Source organism: Pteropus medius, unplaced genomic scaffold, assembly GCF_902729225.1.
Source record: "Pteropus medius unplaced genomic scaffold, Ma_sr-lr_union100, whole genome shotgun sequence".
NCBI lineage: Eukaryota > Metazoa > Chordata > Mammalia > Chiroptera > Pteropodidae > Pteropus > Pteropus medius.
Genome location: NW_024347791.1, coordinates 27328405 through 27354775, shown reverse-complemented (window position 1 = coordinate 27354775; position 26371 = coordinate 27328405). Strand labels below are relative to the sequence as shown.

Sequence of the window (26371 nt, the reverse complement as noted above, 5' to 3'; positions counted from 1 at the left end):
CTCATTTGGCAGTCTTGGCAATACAAATTTATCTTGTCTGTGTGTGAGAATTAATATTGATTTTAGTTTATTTAAATATGAACATACTTCTAATAAAGGTGATATATTTCTTTGGTCTGGGTCAATGTAGTTTTTTCAGATACCTCTGTGGAAAAAAAAAAAAAAAGTAAGGCACTTATATAATTCTTTCCTGATGGTTACGGTAGCAGGGACATTTTTGATGGAGTGTCTCTAGGGTCTCTTTAAAATTTTATTATTTTACTGATTTCTCTAGCAAGCTTCAAAATTAAAGTTATTTATCTTGATATCCAGTAAGTCCTTAGTAAAGTTTCCAAACCATATGGCATTTAGGTTACACTCTATGTGGAGAACTGTTAAAACCTTACAGAAAATCAAATAGAGTTCAAGTTTAAAAAAAAAAAAAGAACTGATATGAGTGGAATTCTGCTTAGTTCTCTAATCAGGCTTTATCAATATCATTTATAAATCTTCTAAAAAGACAACATATAGACTGTTTTTTAATTTATTGGTCAATGTGTGTATTTGTTATTAGGATGCTGGTATAATGATACTAGGGACATTTACTTAAGTATTACTCCCCAAATTATTTTACCTCTATATGCTTTCTAAACTGATTTGGCCCAAATTCTATGAAAATTTTAGTGAACACAATTGTACCAACTACCAATGCTCTTTATTTTATTTTATTTTTTTTTTTTTGCCCAGAATAAAGGCAGAATATTAAGTTTTCAGGGATCATTAAGAATTTCTTTTCCAAGAAAATTGTATAGCCAGATTGTTTTAGTCCATCAGTTCTAAGGTGCAAAATTTTTCATTTCTGAAACTGAAATGTGTTTGAAGATAGTTGATGTATTGCAATTTAATTGATGAAATTTCTTCTCATAGTGATACATAAAATTATGTTGTATATTATAATTAATGGCTTATTGGTTTTAATTAAATAAATTCCATTTCTGACACATTTTAGGTACATAGCAGAGATATTCTGGAGTTGATTCGAGGAGTTCCTATTGTTGAAATATGTTTGTCATCTGATCATTTAAATCTTTCTAATTCTTGCTTCTTCAAAGAGAAATTTTCAAGTAAGCCATTAAACAGTTAATGCCAAGAATGGGTGATTATCTCATAGTGATTCTAGTTCTATTATCAAAGATTTAAGAATACTTACAGATGTATTTCATAGCAGTTGCAATTAAGTTTTGTGATTGCTTATAAAATGGTATTTAGTAATAACACATTTTTGAATCTCTGTGTTTTTTGTTTAACTTATTTGTCGCATACACTAGTATCAGGAAAGAAAAAGAAAATTGTGGGTCAGTATTATAAGTTAAAAAATTATTTTTTCAAGACTTTAGCATTATAATGAAATACTAGGAACACCTAAGCACTTTTAATAATATCAAAACATCCTATGAATTAGGTAGTTGGGAAAGGGGAAATTACAAAGGGCAGAAAAAATAAAATGAGGATATAGTTGGCTCCAAATGTTACAGAGCTTATCCATCTTTATAACTCAAACTTCAATAAATGCAAAGGAAATAATATATGCATGTGATTGCATATAGCCTCATAAAGTATTAAAATCCTAAACATTTAAATTTGTTTAAGTCTATGGCCATGCTACCCTAAACAAGCCTGATCCTATCTGATCTCGGAAGCTAAGCGAGATTGGGCCTGGTTAGTACTTGGATGGGAGACCACCTAGGAAGACCAAATGCTGTAGGTATAAACAATAAAAAATAAGGGATTGTAAGGTTCCTTCATCTAAAAAAAAAAAATTAATAATAAATAAAATAAAATAAATTATTTAAATACTAAATACTAAATAATTGTACCATTTATTTTTAGATCTATGCATTTATGTTATCTTTAATTAGATACTCTCAAACATGTTAAACATATTTGGAAGAATTAAGAAGAAATAATGTAAAATCCAAAAACACAAACTGTGTATCAATACTTATGATAGTCAAAGCAAATACTGAGGATTAATGAAAAGGTGGTAATTAGGGTAATTTAAGAACAATTTTATATAGAAGGTCAGTATTAAATCCCATATGCTCAAAAAGTTTGAAATTTCTTCCTTAAGAGATGAGAGAAAATATTGAGCCATATTATAGTGATGCTTTACATTCTATGTGAATAGCTATTCGATGAAGAGTAAATCACGTTCACCTATGTCTTCATCCCATATTAAGGTAGAAAACATATTTTTCAAGAAAACTTACCAAGCTTGCCTTGAGATGTAAATAATACTATAAACACAATATTCAATATTTAGGGGAAAAAGAGAAAAGAATCATCAAAACACTAGAGCTCCATGATTTTTTTCAAAATTATATTGATTATTATCTTGAAAAAATACAAATTACTAGAAGAGAATAAGAAAATATATCTTACACATATTTTTATCTTTTTTGCACTTAGTAGAGATATAAATATACACATATATACACATACATATATCCATATATCCTATGTATAATTACCTTGGCAGTGCTTTGGTATCAATAATGACATGTTCTTTTGTTTAATAGTGGTATAAAAAGTATATTACATGAGGATAAAGTAAATGTTTGATAAGGAGTCCAAATTAAAATGTTTATGATGTTCCTTTTTTCTTAAACCATATGTAATCTATTTTTAAGGTAGTATACAAAGATGCCATAACATTGGCAAAAGGCTGATGTATTGCTTCTTTAAAAAAACATATCTTTAAAACACTGAATAATGCAGGGACTCTTATTTAAAAAGAGAATGAAAGAGAAGTAATCGAAGCTTTTGGACTAAAAATGCTCATCGGAATGAAACTTATTGTGGTTTCAAGTAAAGAACAAACATAGAATAAGAAATTTAGTAAATGAACTGAATGACAAGAAATATTATTGAGATATAACATGGTACACTTAGGAACAGTTTACTTATGTATACTTCAGAAATCCTTAATCCACCTATTTCCTCATAATCACTATTTCTTGCCACCTTAGCGAATGGTGTTCAGAATGTAAATTTCATGTCTTGCCAAGGAAAACAAAATTGCTCAATTAGACTCTTGGAAAAGGCTTCATTTGTCATTGTGAATTACTTTGGTCACTGGCTACTATTAAGGAAAAAGGGAAGGGAACGAGAAATCATGCTCTGTAAATAGGTCAGATTAAACTAGCCCGATGAGTTCATGGTGTCTTACATATTGTAGGAAAAAAAAAAAGAAGAAGCTTTGATAATGGTAACTTAATTATCTGCCACTATCAGTTTGGAAGGGCTTTTAAACATGTCTAAAATGTCTACCAAATTTTTAGCAGGAGTGACAGTAGATTTTTAAGTAAGGATAAAAATGCAGCAGTCTTTCTAGAGTAAAACTCTGACAGACTATGATGAATTACCTTATTATAGTTGCTTGCATGACAAATATACTTGATCAGTGTTTCTTCCTGGGAGTAGTTGAGCTTATCCAGAGGCAAAAGTTGAAAGGAAATCAGAGCTAACTAGTAATCCTAAGTGTAATACATCAGCATTTCTATGAAAGTATTCAAGAAAACCTTATCAATTACTGTTTATGTCAACAGAAAGTACTTCCATATTCCCTCATGATAGAACCTCTTCTTGAGGATTTATTTGTCACTTTTAAAAAAGGGAATATAGATTATAGAGAACTTTTTTGCAGGTCCTATGTTATTCAACTTCTAAAAAGACCCTCGGACATGTTCCCAGGGCAAGTTTTAGATGATACAAAAGCCACACATATTTAACTATATCCCTAGTACAAACATTATTATTTATTCAAATATTTTAGATGGAAAAAATGAGCAATTGGGAAAATTAATGGGATTATAAAAACTGACTTGATTTCTAGAAATTGTTAAATCACTAAGTAATAAATTTATTAATTTCATTTAAAGAAACATTTCAAAATATTTCTGCACTTTCATAACCTCGCTGTTGCTATTAGAAAACATGATCAAGAAATCAAAGGCATTGCCAAAATAGTTGCATTAATTATCACATCACTATTTAAGGATAGGTTGTAAATATGTTTACTGGATTTCGCAATTTTAAAATACAATGTAAACCTGAGGAGGTTTTTTTTTTGGTCATTATTTAGAAATTAATGGTAGATGGTTAGGTTTCATTGATTGGTATATATATTATTTTCTTTGTTTCATGTAAGTGTAACACAACCTAGATTATGGTGGCCTCATTCTTTCTTTTAAGAAATTGTATTTACTGAGTAGTTTGAGTACTTTTATTTTATTGTTATACAATGCATTAATAGTCGAACACATAATAATGCTTGCTAACACCCTTGTGTATTTCTTCACACATCTGTTTATATAATTTTTCAGGTCAAATGATAAATATGTAAGCAAATCCTTAATATTCTGCTACTTCTGCCTTCAAAAAAAGTATAATGTGTCTAGATGATGCATGGTAAAGAGTGATCTAGCTAAGAAACTGTCACAATTACCTGGTCAATAAACACGTTTATTGAATCTTACTAAGCAACAAATGGAAGACTATTCTGGAGTCTACAAACAAATAGCTCCTGTATTTTTCTGATTTTCTTAGAGTATGCTGTTTTCATATAGAATGTATTCCATGTGAATGAGAACTGAGCAGTAATTTTCAAACTTCAGACTGTCACCTATTAGTGAGTCATGTTTAGATGCTTATGGCCAGTATTTTTAAAAAAGAAGAAATTAGAAAATACACAAGTGTATGAATCATTTTTTAAGAAACAAGTTTTAGATATATACATGCATATACATGCATATAATAATACATGCAAATGTGTTCATAGGGTCACATCACATAATGCATTTTTTAAGTTTTATTAAATTTATTGAGGTAACATCACATGCATGTATATATCTAAAACAAGTTTTAGATATATACATGCATATACATGCATATAATAATACATGCAAATGTGTTCATAGGGTCACATCACATAATGCATTTTTTAAGTTTTATTAAATTTATTGAGGTAACATCACATAATGCATTTTTTAAGTTTTATTAAATTTATCGAGGTAACATTATTTAACAAAATTATGTAGCTTTCAAATTTACAATTCTGTAGTCCATCATCTGTATATTACATTGTGTGAATGTAATATATGTAATCTACCCAAAGTCAAATCTCCTTCCGTCACCATATATGTGACCCTTCTTACCCTTTTCTCCCTCCTCCATCTTCCCTTACCCTCTGGTAACCACGATACTATTGTCTATGAGTTTTTGTTCGTTCGTTTGCCTTGTTTGTTGGTTTGTTGCTTTCAGTTTTATACCCCACATATAAGTGAAATCGTATGGTTCTTGATTTTTTTCCTCTGACTTATTTTGCTTCTCAAGATTCTCAAGATCCATCCATGGTGTTGCAAATGGCAGTATTTCATAGTTTTTTATGGCTGAGTAATATTTCATTGTATATACCATGTACCACATCTTCTTAATCATCTATCATAGAACACTTCAATTGTTTGCATGTCTTGGCCACAGTGAACAATGCTGCAATGAACATATATTTTTATGAATAAATGTTTTCAAATTTGGGGTATAGATATCTAGAAGAGGGATTGCCGGGTCATATAGTAATCCTATTCTTAACTTTTGGAAGAACTTCCATACCGTTTTCCATATTGACTCTACCAATTTACTTTTCCACCAGTAGTGTCTGAGGGTTCCTTTTTCTCCACAACTTCTCCAACCTTTATTACTTATCTCATTGATAATAGCCGTTCTACGTGGTCATAGGGTCAAATCACACAGTGTATTTCTTTACTGTTGGTTGCAAAAACTGTGATAGTGTAGTGACTAGGAAAGTATCAATAAATAACATAGTAACAACAAGTAAACTAAGCCAGCATTTGAGAAGGTTAAGACTTTCAAAAAGTGTTCTCCTTACTGGTGTTCATTATGCTTACCTGAGGCACTTTTTAAATATACAGTTAAACGATCTGTAATGAGATCAATAAACTCCCAAACACTTGCTGTGGGACCATGTCATTGTGTTGTTTTTAGAGCTTTCCAGGTGATTAGAATATGTAACCAAGTTATAGAACCTCTACCATAAAATAACAATCATGATGATTTTATTTTTTAATATTATACTTGCTTTCCTTTTGTGATTTTGACAGTTCATATCTTAGAGTTTAAGACTATTTAGAAATCAATAACTACAAGTTAATAAATAAAAAGGGACATGAGACACGTTGTCAAAATTGTTTAAAGGGTTTTCAAATTTTAGAGATATGTTCTATGCTTATACAAATGTTTATTAGTGTGTACTAATCAAGGAGAGGAGTATCAAACAGACAAGTAGTAGACTTAAGTATAAGTATTGAAAACATTACGAATGTGGTAATTGGTTTTCCATCTCTTTAGTAATAGCTTTATTCAAACAGTAATTAAAGAAAGCTCTTTGGTATTTTTATTTATCTTTTTTATTGTACGTGTGTTTTAAGTTCATAATTTCATCTTTTTTTTTTTTCATCTAGAGTCAGCTTTCTCTTATAAATCCTAAGTATTTATATTCTCTTGCTCTTTTTTATGGTCAAATATGTTTGTTTTTTCTTCCAGAGGTAAATGACAAAATTTAGTGTAATAATTTTGAAATTTCTAGCATTAGTGTAGAAATAGGCAGGGATGAGTGTCACTGTTACCTGTGAGAAGTAAACTGATTCTCTTACATCTCTCTCTCTCCACCCTTGCTACTTGCTAAAGTTTAAAGAGAAGAGCAGTAGATTTGGACTTCTGTGTTCCTTTTGCTTTGTGCTTTGTTTTGTTCTGCTTAATTTAGCTGCTTTTCATCTTGTAACTCTCAAAGTTGGTGCAAAGTCAAATTCAGAGATCTAAATGATATAAACAAGTTTGACTAGCTCAAGGGATGTTAATAAGTGTGACTTCTATTCAGAATGTTTGAGCAGGACCAAGATGTGCAAGGATAACTTTCCAGCCCTTGTCTTAATAATTGTCAATAATAGAAAGTCAGACTTCAGCAGCACATGTTAAAGTATAAATAAACACAGTGCAAATTTGAAAAAAAAATTCAAAGTTTCTATTTTAATTTGACAAAATTCTTCTATTTATTCTGCAGTTTGGACTTTGTGTTTGTGCATTTATGCTAACATTATTTTAGCTAATATATACTTCATGAAAGATTAATTGCTAATTTTCTACATTAATATTGGGGCAGTTGTCTCAATAATGTTGCAGAACTATTTTATTAAAAGTAAAATTATCCTTTTAGAATTAAATGCTAAAAATATAATTTGTTGTCTAATATCATTTAAAAGTAATAGATCTAAGCACAAATATATCATCACTCAAACTCTTTACCTTAAAACACTTTGCCAGATAATTTATCCAAAACAAGATTAAAAAGAAAACTAATTATGGTAGTAAGATGAATGTGTGCTGGTAACCAAGGAGAATTTTTTCAAAGCTTATATTTGAATGATGCTATGCACATATAAAATTGTAAACTTGTTTATTACCATAAAAAAGACCCATATATGCTTCTTTTTAAACAGAACAAGGTAAATAATATCTTTATTATAAATAATTATTTATATTCAAACATTATTAAATTCCATATGATTTGTCACTTTACTATCTCATTTTTACATTAGACAATATTATTTTTCAAATAGTAGAATCTTAGTCAAAATATTTATCTTCATAGCTCTAGGGTCTCCATAGTATTTAAATGAGTTAGTGAAGAAAATGTCTTTAGTCTCTCAGTTTTCTCAGCGATATTGTATTTATGTGTTTATACATATCAATAGTTTCTCACGATCTCAGATATGTATCAAAGAAAGTTAATAAGTGTATTTGTTTCTTAGAGATAATTTAATCGATAACCAATTCTTACATCCAGATATGCAATTACAAATAAAATTTTTAGCATTTTTTAAAGTGCAATTATTGTTTGGCCAAGTCACAGGAGTTATAGATGTGTAATCAGGAGTTATAGATGTGTAATAAATTTTGCCCTTGATATGTAGTTTTGTTCATTTTTAAACAGTACTGAGTCTTTATTAATAGTCTTCATTTCTAACATTTCTCACCATGTCTTAGTGTGAAGGATCTTTGGAGATTATGTAATCCCTCAATATGTAGATCAGAAAATAATGTACGAAGAGGTAAAATCCTGGAGTTGACTTCATAGCCACACTCAAAATAGACATCATCGGGAACATATTGTTTCTTGTATTATATCCTTGTGCTATTTATGACATTATTTCACTTGATATACACAATATCATGAGTTAGTAAACTAGATATTATTAATTTTTTTTTCAAAATAATATTAGTGATCAGCAAACTATGGCCCTTTACAAAAATAATTTCCCGATTCTGATTTATGCTATATTATAAATAATGCATATTTTATAAAGAGAAATGCAGTTTAGCTACGCATAAGGAAGTTTATTAGCAAATCTTGTTCTAAAACAGAGTAGGTTTTTAAAAAGACAAACTGACTTTCAGCTTTCAGTTACTTGGAAAGGTGACCTGAGGGAGGCTGAGATGACAATAAAGACCTTGACTAGAGTGACAAAGAAGGGCTCTGAAATGAAAGAATTCAAAAGAGAAAATAAAATAATGGGTACAGACAGAGGCTAGGAGACTGGTATATATTTTTTTTTTATCTGAGACTGTAATTTCAGTGAAAAACCAAGGAATCAAATAAGTGCAAAACGTAAAATTCCTTTGTCTTGTTTTGAACTTAATAAGAGATGACTTAAGTTCAGTAGTTTAAAACCAGAGATATACTAATACTGTGAAAAAAATCAGTAGAGAGAAATGAAGAGCCTGATCCTGAAAGGATATGAGCACTTCCCAGAAAAAGTGGCTAGAGATCATCATCCAAATGAAGCCAAATTATTTTTATTTAAAATTTAACATCAAAAAAATACGTGTGTGTGTGTGTGTGTGTGTGTGTGTTGTGTGTGTGTTACTTGCTTTAAATATATTAAATCATTTTTGAATGGTGGAAATCACCATTAACTACTTACTGCAAAAGGTTTTTTGTAAGAGCCAGGCAGAAATTATGTTAGAAATATAATGCCTGATGATATCATTTTCATTATCATGGTCCAAATGATATTGCAGTTCTTGTCTTGGGAAGCTACAAAGGTATGGTTAGAAAATTAATATACTATTTAGCTTTCCCTGGTTACTACATTTTAAAAAATAGATATAGACACAATTAGATGACATGTTTAAATGATTTAAATGACACTAATTGTTTTCAGGATTTAAATATTATAATCAAGTCTATAATAATGAATTTAATGGTGGTTTTCATCCATGAAGGCACAGGTCATCTGTACGGCATTAAAAGTTAAGATTTGTTAGTAATACCATATTTTTGAGAGGAACATGGAATATGTGACAATAACAAATAATTACATCAAAATGAAATGAAACCAGACTATAGATAGTCTTCTGATTTCAGACAACAGCCTGACACAGTTACAATCGTATTGTGTCCTGAACACAGTGTAGACATGTAGACAATATTATAATTAAAATACTCCATCCATGAAATGCATCTCTCCTAAAAAATGTATAGTATTTAGCTCATTATAAAATAATGGAGAATCTTCTTATAATCTTCGGGTGCCAATCTTCCTATAATTATGGTAATAATAATTTAGAATATACCTTTTTCAAAAGAATCTAGGACAGTCTACAAATAATAAAAAATAAAGCAATCTGGGCTTACTGCCCAGATTATCACAAATATGTATAATGGAGAAAAGAAAGAAAATAAATACTTATAAGCACAACTGACTCCACGAAGAAGGGGGGAAAAAGAAAGTAATTGGTCAAAACTGTAGTAAAAATAATTATAGGCCTCTCATGAATTTCTTTTATAAAAAGCTATGTGCATATATATCTAAGAATTCTTTTTCTTTAGAATTCTTCAGAATTTCTTTGAGACAAATACATGGGAAGCTATCTGTTCTTCCCCCATTTTACATTTAGAAGAAATATTATCCTAGGAAACTGTGACTTACTTAAAATGCGCAAATCTGACTTAACTGTGTTAATTGGAAAATCAGCATATTCCAATTAGAAATTCTACCTCTCGAAATAAACATTATGTTAAATGATTACATTTTTATTGGTAAATAGCAATGTAGAATTGTTTTATATGAGTAAAATTGCCCCAGATTGCTCCCTAATGTCCTGTTGATGTGGCATTCTAGTTTACTAAACCACAAAACATTGCTGTTTTTTCTTTTTTTTTTTCAGTTTTAATTTTAAGGAGTTTAAGAAAGTTTTATTTTTTTAGCTTTACCAAGTAAAAGCCCAAGCCATAACCTACCCCCCCAAAAAAAACCATACCCTGTGTATTTAATATGTAACTCTCCTGGATTTTATTGGACAATAGCTTAACTTCCAATTTTTAGTTTTTCTATGTGATTAGTTCAATTATTTTTTCATCTGCCTATTTATTCAATAAAAAAACATTTGAATTCCTACTATATATCTAACACTATACTAGATATTAGGGTTAAAAAGTAAATATAATTTTTGACCTCATGACAAAAAAAAAGAATAAATACAGGGGGAAAAAAAAAACACGAAAAACAAAAAACTCCAATGAAGGTTCATATGCTCTAGCCTAAAACATGCAATATAAAACAGATTTTTAAATACTATACGAGAATAAACAGTGAATCATTTAACACATTTAGAATTTTAAGTGTATCTTTTTAAACTTATAGTTACAAATGAGGTAATATACTAATACTTCATTTGTGAAACTTTGGAATGCCTAACCCCGTAGTTCAGGTGATATTACCCACTTCTGCTTAAAACCATGACTCACCTATGGGAAAGAATTGAGGTGCCCTATAGACTGGGCTCCTTTCTCAAATTTGGAGATGGAAATATAGAAAAATTTTAACTTCTGTTTTTCCTTTGAAAGTATGGTGAGTTTTTATTTTTTATAACTTTTAATTTTTTTATTACAGTTGACATATAATATTATGTTAGTTTCAGGTATACAACACAGCGATAAGACATTTATATAACTTACAAAATGGTCACCTCAATTAATCTAGTACTCATCTGATGCCATACATAATTATTATAATATTATTGACTATATTCCTTATGCTATACTTTATATTCCCATGACTATTTTGTAAACACCAATTTGTATTTCTTAATCCCTTCCCCTTTTTTAACTCACCCACCCAACCAACCTCCCATCTGGAAATCATCAAAATGTTCTCTGTATCTATGAGTTTTTTTGTTTTGTTTATTTTGTTCTTAAGAGTCCATGTATTCTAATGAAATCATAAGGTGTTTGTCTTCTGTCTGACTTCACTCAGGACGCTATACTGTAGGTCTATCCTCGCTGTTGCAGATGACAATATTTCATTCTTTTTTTATGTCTGAGTAGTATTCCATTGCATATAGGTACCATCTCTTCCTCATTCATCCACTGATGGACACCCAGGTTGCCTCCATATCTTAGCTATTATAAATAATGCTGCAGTTAATATATAGATTTACATGTCCCTTTGAAGTAATGTTTTGAGTTTCTTCAGATAAATACCCAGAAGTGAGATTACTGGGTCCTTCTTTCTCTCGTCTTTGTTTTAAAGTCTGTTTTGTTTGATATAAGTATTGCTCCCCCAGCTTTTTTTTCTGCTTTCATAAAATACCTTTTTCCATCTCTTTACTTTCAGTCTGTGTGTGTCTTTCAATCTGGAGTGAGTCTCTCAAAGGCAGCATATGTAAGGGTCTTGTTTTCTTATCTATTCAGCCACAATGTATTTTGATTGGAACATTTAATTCATTTACATTTAAGAAATTGTTGATAGATATGTGGTTATTGCCATTTTATTATTTATATTTTTTTCCTTCTTAAGTTTCTTTAACAATGCTGATTTGTTGATTACAAATTCCTTTAACTTTTTTGTTGTTGTTGTCTGGGATGATCTCTATCTGTTCTTCAATTCTAAATGATAGCTTTGCTGGGTAGTGTAATCTTGGTTGTAGGTCCTTGCTTTTCATCACTGTGAATATTTCCTGCTAATCTCTTCTGGCCTGCAAAGTTTGTGTTGAGAAATCTGCTGAAAGTCTTATTAGAGCTCCCTTGTAGATAACTAACTGCTTTTCCTTTGCTATATTTAAGATTCTCTCTGTCCTAAACTTTTAGTATTTTAATTATGATGTGTTTTGGTGTGGGCCTCTTTGTGTTCATCCTGTTTGGATCCCTCTGAACTTCCTGGGCTTTTATGTCTGTTTCTTTCTCCAGGTTAGGAAAGTTTTTCATCATTATTTCTTCAAATAGGTTTTCAATTCCTTGCTCTCTCTCTTCTCCTTCCCATCATAGGGATGATGGGAATGTTGGTATGTTTGATATTGTCCTGGAGACCTCTTAAACTATCCTCATTTTTTTGGATTTTTTTTTCTTGTTGCTGTTCCGATTGGGTGTTTTCTGCTACTTTATCTTCTAAATTGCTGATTTGATTCTCTGTTTCATCTAGTCTACTGTTGATTTCCTTTTATGTATTCTTCATTTCAGTTATTGTATTTCTCATTTCTGACAGGTTCTATTTTATGTTTTCCACCTATTTGTTGAAGTTCTTACTGATATAATTAAACATATTTATAACCTGTGTTTTGGACTCTGCATCTGGTAGATTGCTTGCCTCCATTTTGTTTTTTTTTTCTGAAACATTTGCTTTTTTCTTTTTGGACATTTTTCTTTGTCTACTCATTTTGGCTAACTCCCTGTGTTTGTTTCTATGTATTAGGTAGAACTATTATCTCTCCCAGTCTTAGAGGAGTGGTCTTATGTAGTTGGTGTCCTGTGGGGCCCAGTGGCAGTTTCCCTTGTCACCTGAGCTGGTTGCTGCAGGAGTATCCCTTGTGCCGGTTGCATGTGCCCTCCTGTTGTTGAGCCTTAGTTGATGTTATCACATTGATAGGAGGGATTAGTCCACAGTCCAATTGGTGATGAGGACTGGCTGTGACTACAATGGAGGAAGCTGTTGTGCAGTGGCTGACCCTACAGAGCAGAATTCACTTTAGGAAGGCTGTGGTGCCTGCCCCATCTACCCCTTGTGTGTGTTGTTTTTGGAGGTGGTTGAGTGGTGGTCTGACGTGGTCTGAAGCTAGCCACTGGGTGTGTTGGATCTGGGTCCTCTTGAGAAAAGCTCTGTTGCCAGCCAAGGTCACCCACTGCTTGTATCCAGCAAGGGAACACTTGGTATGAGTTAGAGGGAGTTCCAGATAATAATCATTTTTACTCGGCTTGGAGATGCCTGGAAGAGGCTAATCTATGAACTGAAGCCGGCTTTCACAAGTGCTGGGCTTGAGGTTGCACAGAAAGAGGTAGGATGCATGCAGAGGCCAGTTTATGCATGTTTGGGGTTTGTAAACTTTTGAGAGATTTTAGGAGAGTCTGCAGCATGAACCAAGATAGGTTGTTTGTATGGAATAGCCACTGGAAGAGGCTTGGGTCGGCCAGCAAGTTGGGTGGGGTGAGATTTTAGGGAATCTCCAGGGCAGGGTAAATAGTGTTAGGTAGGTGGATGGAGACTAGATATGGTGCACGTGCAAAGGGGGTGGGCTCAAAAAAGGATGAATGGCTTCTACTTATACTTTTGTCTGGGAGAAAGGTGCTCCTCCAGCCCTGCTCTGAAGCCAGACAATTTATTTTCTCCTTGTAAGTCCCTGGCACCTTTCCAGCTGCTGCCTCAGCACTGTAACTCAGTGCGAGTGAGTCCATCAATGAGTAAATCTATGGATGAGCCTTTTAAGTGAAAGGCCTTGGACCCCAGTAGCCCTCCATTTTACTTAGCCACAATCTCCGCTGGTTTTCACAGCAGAAATTTTGAGGAATTTTCTTTCTGGCACTGGAAACTTGGGCTGGGGATCCTGATATGGAGCTGGGATTCCTCACTCCTCTGAGGTACTTCTGCAGCCAAGACAACCCTCCCGATTTTTAACCATCACATGTGGGACCAGCCCATTCCTCATCTCTGTCCTTCCTACCAGTCTTGAGATGTCTGCTTCTGTATGTCCTTAGTTATAGAACTTCTGTTTAGCTAGACTTCAGGTGATTCTTAATATTGGCTGTTCTATAGTTTAGTTGTAATTTTAATGTGATTATGAGAAGGCAAGCATAGCATTTATCTATTTTGCTATCTTGACTGAGGAAATCTGGAAAACGCTAACTTTTAAGAATCATGAATGCTCTTATTTATAAAGATTCCAATTGTTTATTAGGTTTACTTATGAGTTTACTAATATAAAGTAAAAACAAGTAATATTTCTAGTCTTACCATAAACTTGTAATTTGCTTATAGTTCATAGACATATGGCATAAAATATGTATATGACATGTAATATGATGTGTAATTGATAGACATAACATAATTTTGTGGACACTTATTTCCGCTTATTATTATAACTGATTTATGATTAATACTATGGTAGAACTATATTTGTAATAAGGATATTTCTAAGATCTTTTCTGAAGTAATACCATTGCACAAACCTTTTGTTAATTTTTATTTGATTCATTGTATGCAGGTGGCAGAAAAGAAATGACAAAAATAGATGTCTTTGACCCAATAAAAATGTACTTGCCACTAAGTCACCTGTAAAAGCTCTTTGGCTATGCAGTTTTGGACACAGCTAATTCTATTTGATTTTGTCATAATCATGAAGCTCTCGAGTTCAAAGGAAAATAGAAGTTGGAGTAGGAGTTATGATTGTTTTATTTGCCATGCCTTATTTATTTCATTGCAACTTCAGAAAAAAAATGTTTCTTTGAAACTAATAGAATTTTTTTTTTTTTCTGTTTCAGGTAAGCACATTAATTATCCCTGGTATAATCAGACTTCATCAAGGTAAAACAAGAAAAAGTGGTATAATTATATTCATACCAATGATCAATACGTAGATATATATAAAGTTTTGAGAAAAACAGTGAAAATTAAATTTCTTTTTGAAACTAAATACTGAAAGTACCCATAGAAAATCTAGATGTTCAGTTTTTTTGTTTGTTTTAGTCTGATGACAATGCCGTAAACTTACAATATTTGAAATTGTGTATCATATGGAGTATTAAAAATATTTATTAACTTATTAAAGTGAGAAATGAAAATCAGAATGGATTTTAAATATAGACAATTTTGTTGTCAATATGCAAATTAACATTTTGCAGCACATATGGGATTTAAAAATAAACTGAAAAATGAGAAAACTGATTTTCAAATACTAGAAGAGACTTTTTATACATATTGTTTTTAAAGGATACACATATTTTTGAGAATCTTAGTTATAAGTAGCAAAAATAGAGTAATATTAGTCATTATTCTGAAGATTAGTTATCAACATATATGACATAAATTCTAAAAATAGAATAATCATTTTTCCAGAATAAATATGCTATGGACTGTAAAATTCACAATATTGCTTTTTCTATAATAAATTGAATTATAAACATGCTGTTTTGGTATTCACAATTGAAAGACCCAAATTTAATTATTGTTATGAGGGAATATAAGTTCTAACGCTTTGTACAAATGTAACCTTTAAATTAATATATTGAAGAAAATATTTGTTTCATTTCCAATATTTTTTTATTTCAAAATAAAAAAGGTGCTTATTACTTCCTTGCTTCTAAATTGAGGTTATATGTCATGAGAGTAAATTAAATTGTATGTTGACATATACATGACATATAACCTAAATTCAGCTTGCTTCTTTGACTTTCACATTAAAGACCAAGAGAATTCAAGTTTGTAGTGTATATTCTGTATAGTATAGGCAGGTATTTTTAAGGACACATGACCAAATTTCATTTTTTTCAGAACAATGACAACAATTTAATGATTTAGGAACCTAAATGGCTTTAGAATTTAGTAGTTTTGAGCCCGGAAGCACTGGAAGGGGAGGCGAAGGCTCATTATCTCAGAAAAGGACAAACTACTTTTAATTAGAAGAACCTTCATAGTTCATTATAATGGTTTGAAAGTAAATAATGTTCTAATTGATATAGCAAGAGTGTTCTCCTTTTACTAAATAAGCACTTGAACCACATCTTTAGTAAGTAGAAAGGATACATTTTAGTTTTATTTTTTAACAATTATGCAAAATGTATGGTTTATTTTTCTGCATATAATAATTTGATGGTGACTTTAACCAAAAATATTATATGCATGTGAGTATGATACAGCTAAGCCTTTCTAGCAGTGAATCGAGAAAAGGCTTTTTGTCTATTGTTTTACTTTCTTTTTGCCCTTCTTTGCTTTTCCTTTAATGTGAGTCATTGGGACTCTGTTAAATGTGTTTTGTTTTAATTGGGAACTAATATTTAATGAATTTAATTGAGTCCTCTTTTAGTGTATATAAATCTCTAGAATGTAAGCAAGTATGAGAAACTTTCTAAATGCTTTGTAATTGTGTGTTTCCCTGGAAAGGCTTAGTAATAGTAGATGAGTGAATATTGTATTATGTTGGAAATCATACATTTAGCTCTAAAAATTACTTTCCTTTATGCCAAAATGTATCTATTAAGAAGAAAAAGTTCAAAAATATTAATGTGACTTCAGTTTATAATGATAATGAACTATAGATATTTTTATAGAAATATACATTCTAAAACTACTCTGACCTCATTATTAAATATTTTGGCTTAATGTTTCATATTCAAAAACCTGAAATCTAAGTGAAGAATCTTATGTTTTTGGTTAAATAAATCTTAAATGGAAAACAATTTAGTTTTAAACTTTCGTTGATAAAAAATATTTTCAAAATGTATTAGCATAGTTTTTCCTTTAACTGTACAATTCTAAATTTAATTTAATCTTTCTTTGATGGATGTAAATTTAATCTTTCTTTGATGGATGTAAATTATGCCATATCAGACTACATATCAGTAAATGGTTGAATAAAATATCATAAGAGCGAAAGATATATGTACAGGTGTTTTTACCAAAACAAACAAAATAATGTAAACAAAAGCAAAAAAACAACAAATATTCTTAGTCATATCATATATCAGCTTATTTTATTTTCATTTGGCATTTTCTTCTAAATGAAAAGCAGAACAAACTTTTTGGCAGTTACTGTTAGTTGGATTCTTACTAATTGGGGCCTTACTTAATATTAGCATTCCAGACAATATGATATACGTCCCTTGTCCATTTGAGGTGATACTTTGAACATGAACACCAAACAATGACATTATGAGTCTAAGATTAATAGTTATTTGATTTAGCAACATCTGTTGTTGTTTGATGTACTTCAAGCAGATGTTCTTTCTTGAAATTCAACATACAATTTAATTTACTCTCATGACATATAATACCATTGCTGTTTGTGCACAGGTATTATAATTAACAATTGTGTGTCTTTGGTCAAGTAAATGCCTATAGACTGGGTCAAACATTATTAATTTTAATAATCACAGCAATAGGCAAGCTTTTTGAATCACTTATTCCATAAACTGATATAGAGTTTTTTCATGTTTAAGGGCATCCAGAGTCATTTTTTTCAATTAGAAATCCTTTGTTTTAATGCTCTTGGAAAATTAATAAAAACACTACAATATATATTATCAGAATGATGTTTATTATGTTTGTCATAGTATTCAAACCTGTCACGTTATACAAAGAGTTGTAATGAGAAAAGTACCCAGAAACATGCACTACTGTTTATTTGATTCTCTATTCATGTTTTGTAATATACTGAAACACAATGAAAACCAACATAATTGTAACTGAATTACACTGTTTCATGGTTTATATTGGGACACACAGGGATTTAAGATAAATATAAGAATGATCAGGCTGGGGATTAGAGAGTTCTGATCAAGGGTTTTCTGTGAAAAAAAAAATATTTATAAAAACTAAGCAAGAATGTGTTTGTTCTAGGAGAAATACGAAAAGTACATAATGCCATAACAGCGATTATGTATATTATAATTCTAAGGTGACCTGATGTCCTATAATGGGTTATGAATCTAATTCTCCTTTTCTATGGAATTCTCTTGCTCAGTGTTAACAATCCAATGATATCTTGTGACCTTTTCTATGCAAATATGAACAATTTTAGGCTATCACAATCTCTCATGCGTTGCTCCTTAAAGGGACAGTCTTAATTGCTTTTATAGTCTCACTTTCATTTTAACCTTTATTACCTGTGATATCTTCGAAGCTTGAAATTACTTTTGCTTTTCAATCATTTTATTTTTTCTTATTTTGGTAAGCAGTAATTTTACTTTTCCATTGAAGTTCTAAGGTGCTTTATGCAAGATAGATATAATTAATTTAATATGATAAAGTACATTTTATTACATTATTTTATTAATTGTATTTACTGAAAGAGAAGCATGCATTCCTGTACTATGGAGATTATTTAAAGATGTACTGTCCTTTTTCATATGGAAGCAAAACTAATGATACCGTATAAATATTATCTTTTAGATTTTTTTTTTCTACCTGTGTTTTTTTGGGGTAGATTGACTATGTCATCCCATCTTTAACATTAAATGTATTGTTATTTAAACATGCTCCTATTATAGCTAAATTATGAGGCAATGACAATCTATATTTTTTTATTCTAAAAGTAAAACAAGACAATTTAGCCTTTGTGTACTTGTAATTAGAAAATTGTAGAAGCTTTAATTTTTTAAACAGCAAACATTTGTCATCCTCATTATGGAAAGGAAATCAAATGCCATTGTGATAAATACTGATTAATTATTTTAAAGTTTCAAATGGGCAGTGGTTATAGATTCATAAGAAAATTTTAATAATATTCATGATGGGTCCTGGCTTCATTGCAACAGTCTTCACAGGTTTAAAGCTATTATGTAAATAAGCAACTGGTGGTCAACTTGACTCATAACATTACATGTTTTCTGAGTGGAAATCCTGTGTCTCATTTTACTTTGTGATCTCCCTTTAACTAGCAAAGCATTTCACACATTTTTAAGATCTTATGAATACTAACATTGCTGTTATTAATATATTCATTTGTTAGATTATTTTATAATATAGAGAAAAGCTCTATATTGACTGCATGCCAAATTTCATACACTATAAACATAGTGGAATTTCACAAATTATTTATTTAAAATGATCTAAAACTCCCTAAACTAGACAACCAAAGGTAAGGTATGTTGATCGATTGATAGATTAATTGATAAAAAGAATGACTTCCTTTAAAAGTATAGACCTATTCTTTGCCTCTTCCAACTTCTGGTGGCTGCTGGAATTTTTTGGTTTGTGACCACATCACTTCAATCTCTGCCTCTGTGGTAACATTCCCTCCTCCTTTTCTCTGTATATCAACTCTTGCTCTGCCTCTCTCATAATGACACTGTAATGACATTTAAGGCCCACTGAGATAATCCTGAACAAACACTCCATCTCAAGATCCTCAATTTAATCCTGTCATCAAAGACCTTTTTTATTTTCAAATAAAGTAACCTTTACAGATTTGAAATTGCAACACAATATCAAGGAATTTTTCAGGCTACTATAGCTACCATCTTAGAATCCTGCTTACCTCTTTCTGTAACTAAGATAGTTGCATTATATTTTTTTCAGCATACTTCAGGACAATTTATATTTTTATTATATTCACTGAATATAACATAATGTAAATATATTATGAATATATGTATAACATAACATTAGGCAATAGTATAAATTAGGCACACTCGACATTATTTATCTTCTCAATTACAATTGAACGATAGTGACTCTCAAGATATTTCAAGTTCACATTCAAACTTAATTGGAAGTCATAGTGTATGTGGGGGTTGTTGCACAAACACATTATGTTTGTCTTTCATAGTCAATCATAGTAATAAAAAATATATGGTGATCAATAGAAAAAAATAAGAAATATGTATTTAAACAATATCTTCCCCCTTGAAGTAAATATTTGATTTTCTTCTTAATAATCTTACTGACTTCTTTTATAAGAATTATGTTGGATTTTATTATAAGCTATATGTATTCAATTGTATTGTTCAGACAATCTTACATCGTGTTTTTATTATATATAATCTAGCTCTTCTACTGACTAGATCTTTGTCTAGTTTCTTTTCTTTATCTGGAATAATATCTACCTCATGTATTCATTGTAAATATCCAATATTATTGACTTATATTTTGCTAGTGTAGTTAATCATTGGTATTTATATTGCCATTTTAGCCTGTTTCATTAAGATTTTAATATGTGTGACATCAAATTCCTACATATTTTGGAAAGCTGAAGTCCTTTGAAAAGTTTGGAATGTAATTCAATGATTAAAATTTACTGTAAACACAGAAACATTAAGTTATAGAGTTAAAGAAAACCTATAGTTAACTTGATTATCTAGTTGGAAGAAACACTACATAATTTGGCAGGGTTACTGGTACTAATATAAATATACAGAGAGAAATTAGAGAAAGCAATGCAGTGCAAGTTGTTTTTTTTTATTTTCACTGAATTTGAAAGTTTCATTGAGTAAAAAATACAAAATATATCACAAAACAGAACATGTATTTTTATTAACAATATTTTTTTCTCGATCGTATGCAATAAAATCTGCCAACTGTGCTTTGAAGACATAATATGAAATATCCATATGTTTATTATTTTAATTTCTTATGCATGGTATGCTGTTACTGTGTATAATTAATTAAAAAATGTTAGATATAAACTCTAACTCTTTCATTTAGAGTTAAGAGTGAACAATATTATCTGTAAATTTTCTATAGATGTAAGTTCTAAGGACTTTAACCAAAAGTCTACTTTTAAAGACAAGAATCTGAAGATTATTATATATTATAAAATTTTTCACATATAATACAGTCGTTTAACATAAATAACACAAATGTAAATAAAACAATGTTATTAATTATCAAAATATTTTAATTTTTGCAAGAATGTGTATAAATTAATTTTACTTCATGTGTACAATGCAAATTGAGTTCTTATAGCAAATAAGAAACTAACTTTTTAAGCACTTAATCTTTGTTATGTGCTAAGACATAGAAACTTTATTTGCATTGTTTCAATACAGTTTTGCAATTATTGTTAGCTTTATCAAATAATCCCAGTTTGATGGACCTAGAAAGTATTTAAGTCAGACAGAGAAAAGTAAACACTATATGATTTCACTTATATGCAGAATCTAAGGAATGAAAAGACCTAATCAAAAACAGACTTACAAATATTGTGGACAATTTGGTGATGGACAGATGGGAGAATGGGATGCAGGGATAAAGAAGTACAAATTAGTAGTTGATGGATGGTCACAAGAACGGGGAGAAAGGCATAAGGAATGCAGTTAGCATTAATACATTGGCTAGGTGGAGGGTCAGAGGAGGGAGGGAGCAATTGGGGGAATCGTTTTATGAACTATATAGATGTATAGCCAATGTACTGTATACATGAAACTAATTAAAATAAATAAAAAAAATAATCAGTTTTCTACTTGAATCATAATTTTGAGGAGTTGACCATTTGAATGTATGCATAGATTCATCTTCTATTGGATACTCATCAGCTATCTCTAGCTTGGGTCAGGTGGGAAAAAAATACAAATTAGGTTGTCTTAATAAATTTATTACATTGAAGAAAATCAGAGTGATTTTAGGTAAATTTAAACTAGAAATTTTTGGACTTACCAGCTAGTAAAGGCATTCAAAAAAGTAAGTTATTTAACTTATAAATTACTGTGAATTGAATGGCGGGATAACATTATTGTCCATAGCAAAAAAGTTTTGGTATGGTTTATTAATATGCTAAAATCTGATCGTTAAGTTAAATGGAGCGTTTCTAGTTAAAGTGGGAATATGTGATATTTTATTTTTTTTTTAAAATGCGATGAAACATAACATTTTGAAAAAGAATTAACAATCAACACCAAATTATATGATATACCATCTGATTTCCCATGTTAACTCCTAAAATTATTCAGTGTTCTACTTTTTGTAATGTAATCAGTTTTCCCTAAGCATAGTGAAAATGAAAGTAATTATCTAGAAAAAGAAAAAGAAAATTCACTCTTCCTCAAAATATCCAGAAATTTGGAGAAAAGTGGACATGTTAGGAAAGATTTCTGTATGATTGTTTGTATTCTCTGCTTAACTTTGGATGTACCACAGGTATATTTTTTATTATTTTTTTATATAAAAATAATAATTAAATACTATGTAACAGCTAAAATAACCATTATAAATAGCATCTTTTAAAAAAAGACATTTCCCTAGTACTACATATTCATATACTATATTCCTTTTTTTTTTATACGCAATGTTATCAGCTACTTATGGCTATATGCTGATTAATGTAATTTGCATTTAAGTGTGATGATTTAGGTCATTCTTTTATGTTTGTATCTTTGTTTATTGAAACAAAGCACTCTAGGATATGTTTGCTTCAAAGTTAATAAGTATGTGACTTTCAAAAAGGAAAGTAATTCCTTTTTGTAAATGAATATTTTGAAAATGAATAGCGATTAAAGATTAAAAATAAGTAAATGGATTTTTGACGCTTCTTAATTATTACTTAAAACACGATGAGTATTTAAGATAACCAATCTTCTGCAAAATATTAAAAACCCTGCAGCTAATTTACATAGTCAGTGAGTTCATAAAGTTCATTCACATTTGACAGGTGAGGGAATTATGGCAGAGAGCTTAAGAGATTTATGAAAGATCATTCAGAAAACCAGGAAAAAGACAGGAAATGACATAGAACACAGTATTTCTCTATATTCTCCCATGGTCATACTCAAGTAGTTGCCAAAAATACTTCATTGAACCATTTACACTGGTGGGAAGGTGAGCCCTTCCTCGGAGGTATGAATCCAGGACAAGTAGTGGAAATCACTGTTCCAGGGTATGCCAGTTAACAAATAATCTTCATATGGCCCTGAGTGAATGCTTGTGGTTTTGGGGGAAATACTCCTCTTTTGTTGAAGATGTTATTTTTTAATCTCCTTTACACTTTTGTACATTTTTTTTGTCTATTCCATTCTACTATAATCTCTTCTCACTTCACTATTCTGTTTATTCATTCAGGTTTTACTGACTTTCTGTTATGTGTCAGGCAGTAGTATATCAGTGTGTCATTTGCTCTCTCTTGCCTAATTCTCTTGAGTTCTCGTATTCTCTCTCCCTCCTCCTTCCCTCCCTCCCTCCATTTTTCCCTCTAGCTCTCCCTCACTCTTTCCTTCCCTCTCTTCCTCTCTCGCTCTCTCATACATATGCATACACACATACATACACAAGCTCACTTTACTTTATTATATATTACTATAGATAACAATAATTTGATAATCTGTAAATATTTCAAAAACTAACTTTTCTTTTTTTGATAATAAGTCTTTTTTTTTTATATTTGAAGCAGGATAAGTAATATTTGTAGAAATGCTTCATGCTATACATGCCACAAAAGTACAAAATGAATAACATGTCATTTCTTCATGGCATAGAGGTCATTCTATCAAATAACTATCAAAAACAATATTGTAGCCAAAGCGTTATGTAACAAATATTGATATTTTAAACCTTATGTGATAATTAATTATAATTTTTATGACTAAATAAATCTAAAATATGAAGTTTCAGAGAAACCATTTATAGATTGCATCTATTAACTGTCATTGGACTCCGTTCTGTTGCTTTCTGTTCTGTTCTACAAAGAAATCAAGAAGCTTGTGAATTTGCAACCTAAAGAAGGAGCAATGGACAAACACATTTACTATATTCTAAAGTTTACAAAAGGAAGGGCGAGTGTCAGAAAGTTCAGATCAAAGGAATTAGGAGATGACAGAGAGACACAGGAGTGGTAGCCTATGGATCCCCAGTATCAGGAATCCTTGGAGAAAGAGAAGAGAGGAAAGAAAAGAACGTGGCCACAGGTAAGGCCATAAATCTTAAAGATTTAGTATAAGTAATCAAACTACAAGTATGCAGTACTATAGCCCAGATATTACCAAGAAATAGGACAATATTTATAGCCTACTTACCTTAGAGAAGCAAGGAAACCTGAGGAAAGAGCAATAAATAAACATCTCCTCTAACCAGATGCCCTACACATTAGCTAGATTAAATTTTCATTTATGTGCATATATCCCATACAAATTGTAAACTACTTGAGTGCTGCATGGGATAAGGATGGATTCCTGTGCATCTTGATTTATTTCACATGAAACAACTCTTGGAATTAGAAAGCCTCCAACATATACCAAGTTAATGATGAGCAAACATTTTATTTTTATAAATGTATTTATTTAAGTTAGTTTCAAGCAAACATTTTAATTTTACATCAATAATAGCTAGAGGAAGGAAAGCAGCATTATAGAAAAAAATTGAGTTAGGTGTATGGTCTAGTATATGTTCTATCTTGGCAAATGTTTTATATAAATTTGGGAAGAATGTATAATTTGCTATCGTTGGATGGAATGGTCTAGTCAAGTCAATTAAGTTAAGTAGTTTGATAAGATTGTTTGAATTTGCTATATCCTTACTGCTATTATGTCTAGTCAATCAATTATTGATAAAGAGATTATTTTAGCTGATTTGGGCTGCTATAACAGATGGGGTAGCTTATAAACTACAGTTTATTTCTCATAGTTCTGGGGCCAAGAAGACCAAGATCAAGGTGCCAGCATATTCGGTGTCTTTGTGAGGACTTGTTTTCGGATTTATAGACAACCATCTTTTTGCTGTATCTTCACTTGGCAGAGGGATAAGGGAGCTCATTGGAGTTATCTTTTATAAGGACATGCATTCCATTTGAGAAATCTCCACCCTCAAGACCTAATCACGCCCCAAATGCCCCAATTCCTAATGCTATCACGTTGGGAGTTAGAATTTTAACATAATTTTGGGGAATTCAAACATTCAGTCTTTAGCAGGGGTTTTGAAATCTTAGACTATGATGATGTATTTGTTTGTTTCTTCTTGCAGATGTACCAATTTTTGTTTCATGTATTTGAACTTATTATAAGTATAAATGTAAAATATTTTTATATTCTCTTGATGAACTGACACCTTTTTCATTATGAAATAGCATTCTTCATTCTTGATAACATTCATTGTCTGAAGTTTACTTTGCCTAAGGTTAATATAGTCAATTTGATTTCCTTTTAATATAATTTTTTTTTTTTTAATTTTAAACAGCTTTAGATGTACAGAAAAATTTTAAATATGGTGAAGAGAGGCTCCATGTACCCCATTTCCAGTTTCCCTTTTTATCTACATTCAGCTTTTGTATGGTACATTTCTTACAATTAATAAAATAATGTTAGATGATTATTAACTAAAGTTCATACTTTATTTCAGCACCCCATCCAGGATGCCATGTTACATTTAGAAATCAGGTCTCTTTAGATTTCTCTGGGCTGTGGCAGTTTCCAACATTTTTTAAATTAGTGTTAGCGTGCTATGTTTTATTGTATCCTTTTATTTTTATCCTGTGCATATCTTTTTATTTGAAATATGTTTTCTGTAGGCAGCATATAGTTAGGTCTTGCCTTTTTTTCCCAGTATGACAATCTTTGTCTTTTAATTGGGGGCAATCTTTATTTTTTAATTGTTTCTACTTAAGGTGATAATTAACTTGGTTACTTTTAAATCTATCATCTTCCTAATTATTTTCTATTACTTTAATTTGTTTCCATTTTTATTTTTTATTTATTTAGGATTGAATATTTTTATGATTCCATTTTTCCTCTTTTTTGGCTTATTATCAATACCCCTTTAAATTATTTTACTAATTGTTTTAGGGTTATAGTTTACATCTTTAAGTTATCACAGTGTACTTCCAACTGATATTATGCTACTTCACATGAAGAAAAAGAATCTTACAATAGTGTTCTTCTATTTCTCCTCTCCCAACCTTTCTGCTATTATGACCACACATTATACTTCTTTATATTTGTAAACCTCATATGTGTTATTATCGTTTTTGTTCAAAAACACAATTATTTTGGGCACTCTGTTCTGAGAACTATGGCCACCTTGGGAGTCAGCCAAGCTCTTTCTGTATTTCCTATCTCTGTAGTGAAACCCAGGAATTCTCTCAATACTGTAAACTGGAGTATTTTAAGGGCTCACCTCATTTGTTTTCCATTTTTCAGGCTCACTGTCTTTTATTCACTGTCTAATAAACAATATTCTGCAAACTGCTACATCATATATTTTGTTTGTTTCAGTGAGAAGGTAAAACTGTTTCCTGTTATGATATTTTGGTCATCTAAAATAGAGTAGAGTAGTTCTCCATGTGAATAGTGGTTCTTTGTAGTGTTCTAGCATGAAGTTGGAACCTCATAAGAAGATTCATTCTCTCTTTC

General features: G+C 30.6%; 1 protein-coding gene and 1 pseudogene across 1 annotated transcript in view; both read left to right on the top strand.

The window, feature by feature from the left end:
- CADM2 (cell adhesion molecule 2) overlaps nt 1-26371 on the top strand; it is a 982117-nt gene that overhangs the window by 476070 nt on the left and 479676 nt on the right. The gene's annotated exons all lie outside the window — the stretch shown is intronic.
- On the top strand, nt 1629-1747 carry LOC120615284 (uncharacterized; annotated as a pseudogene).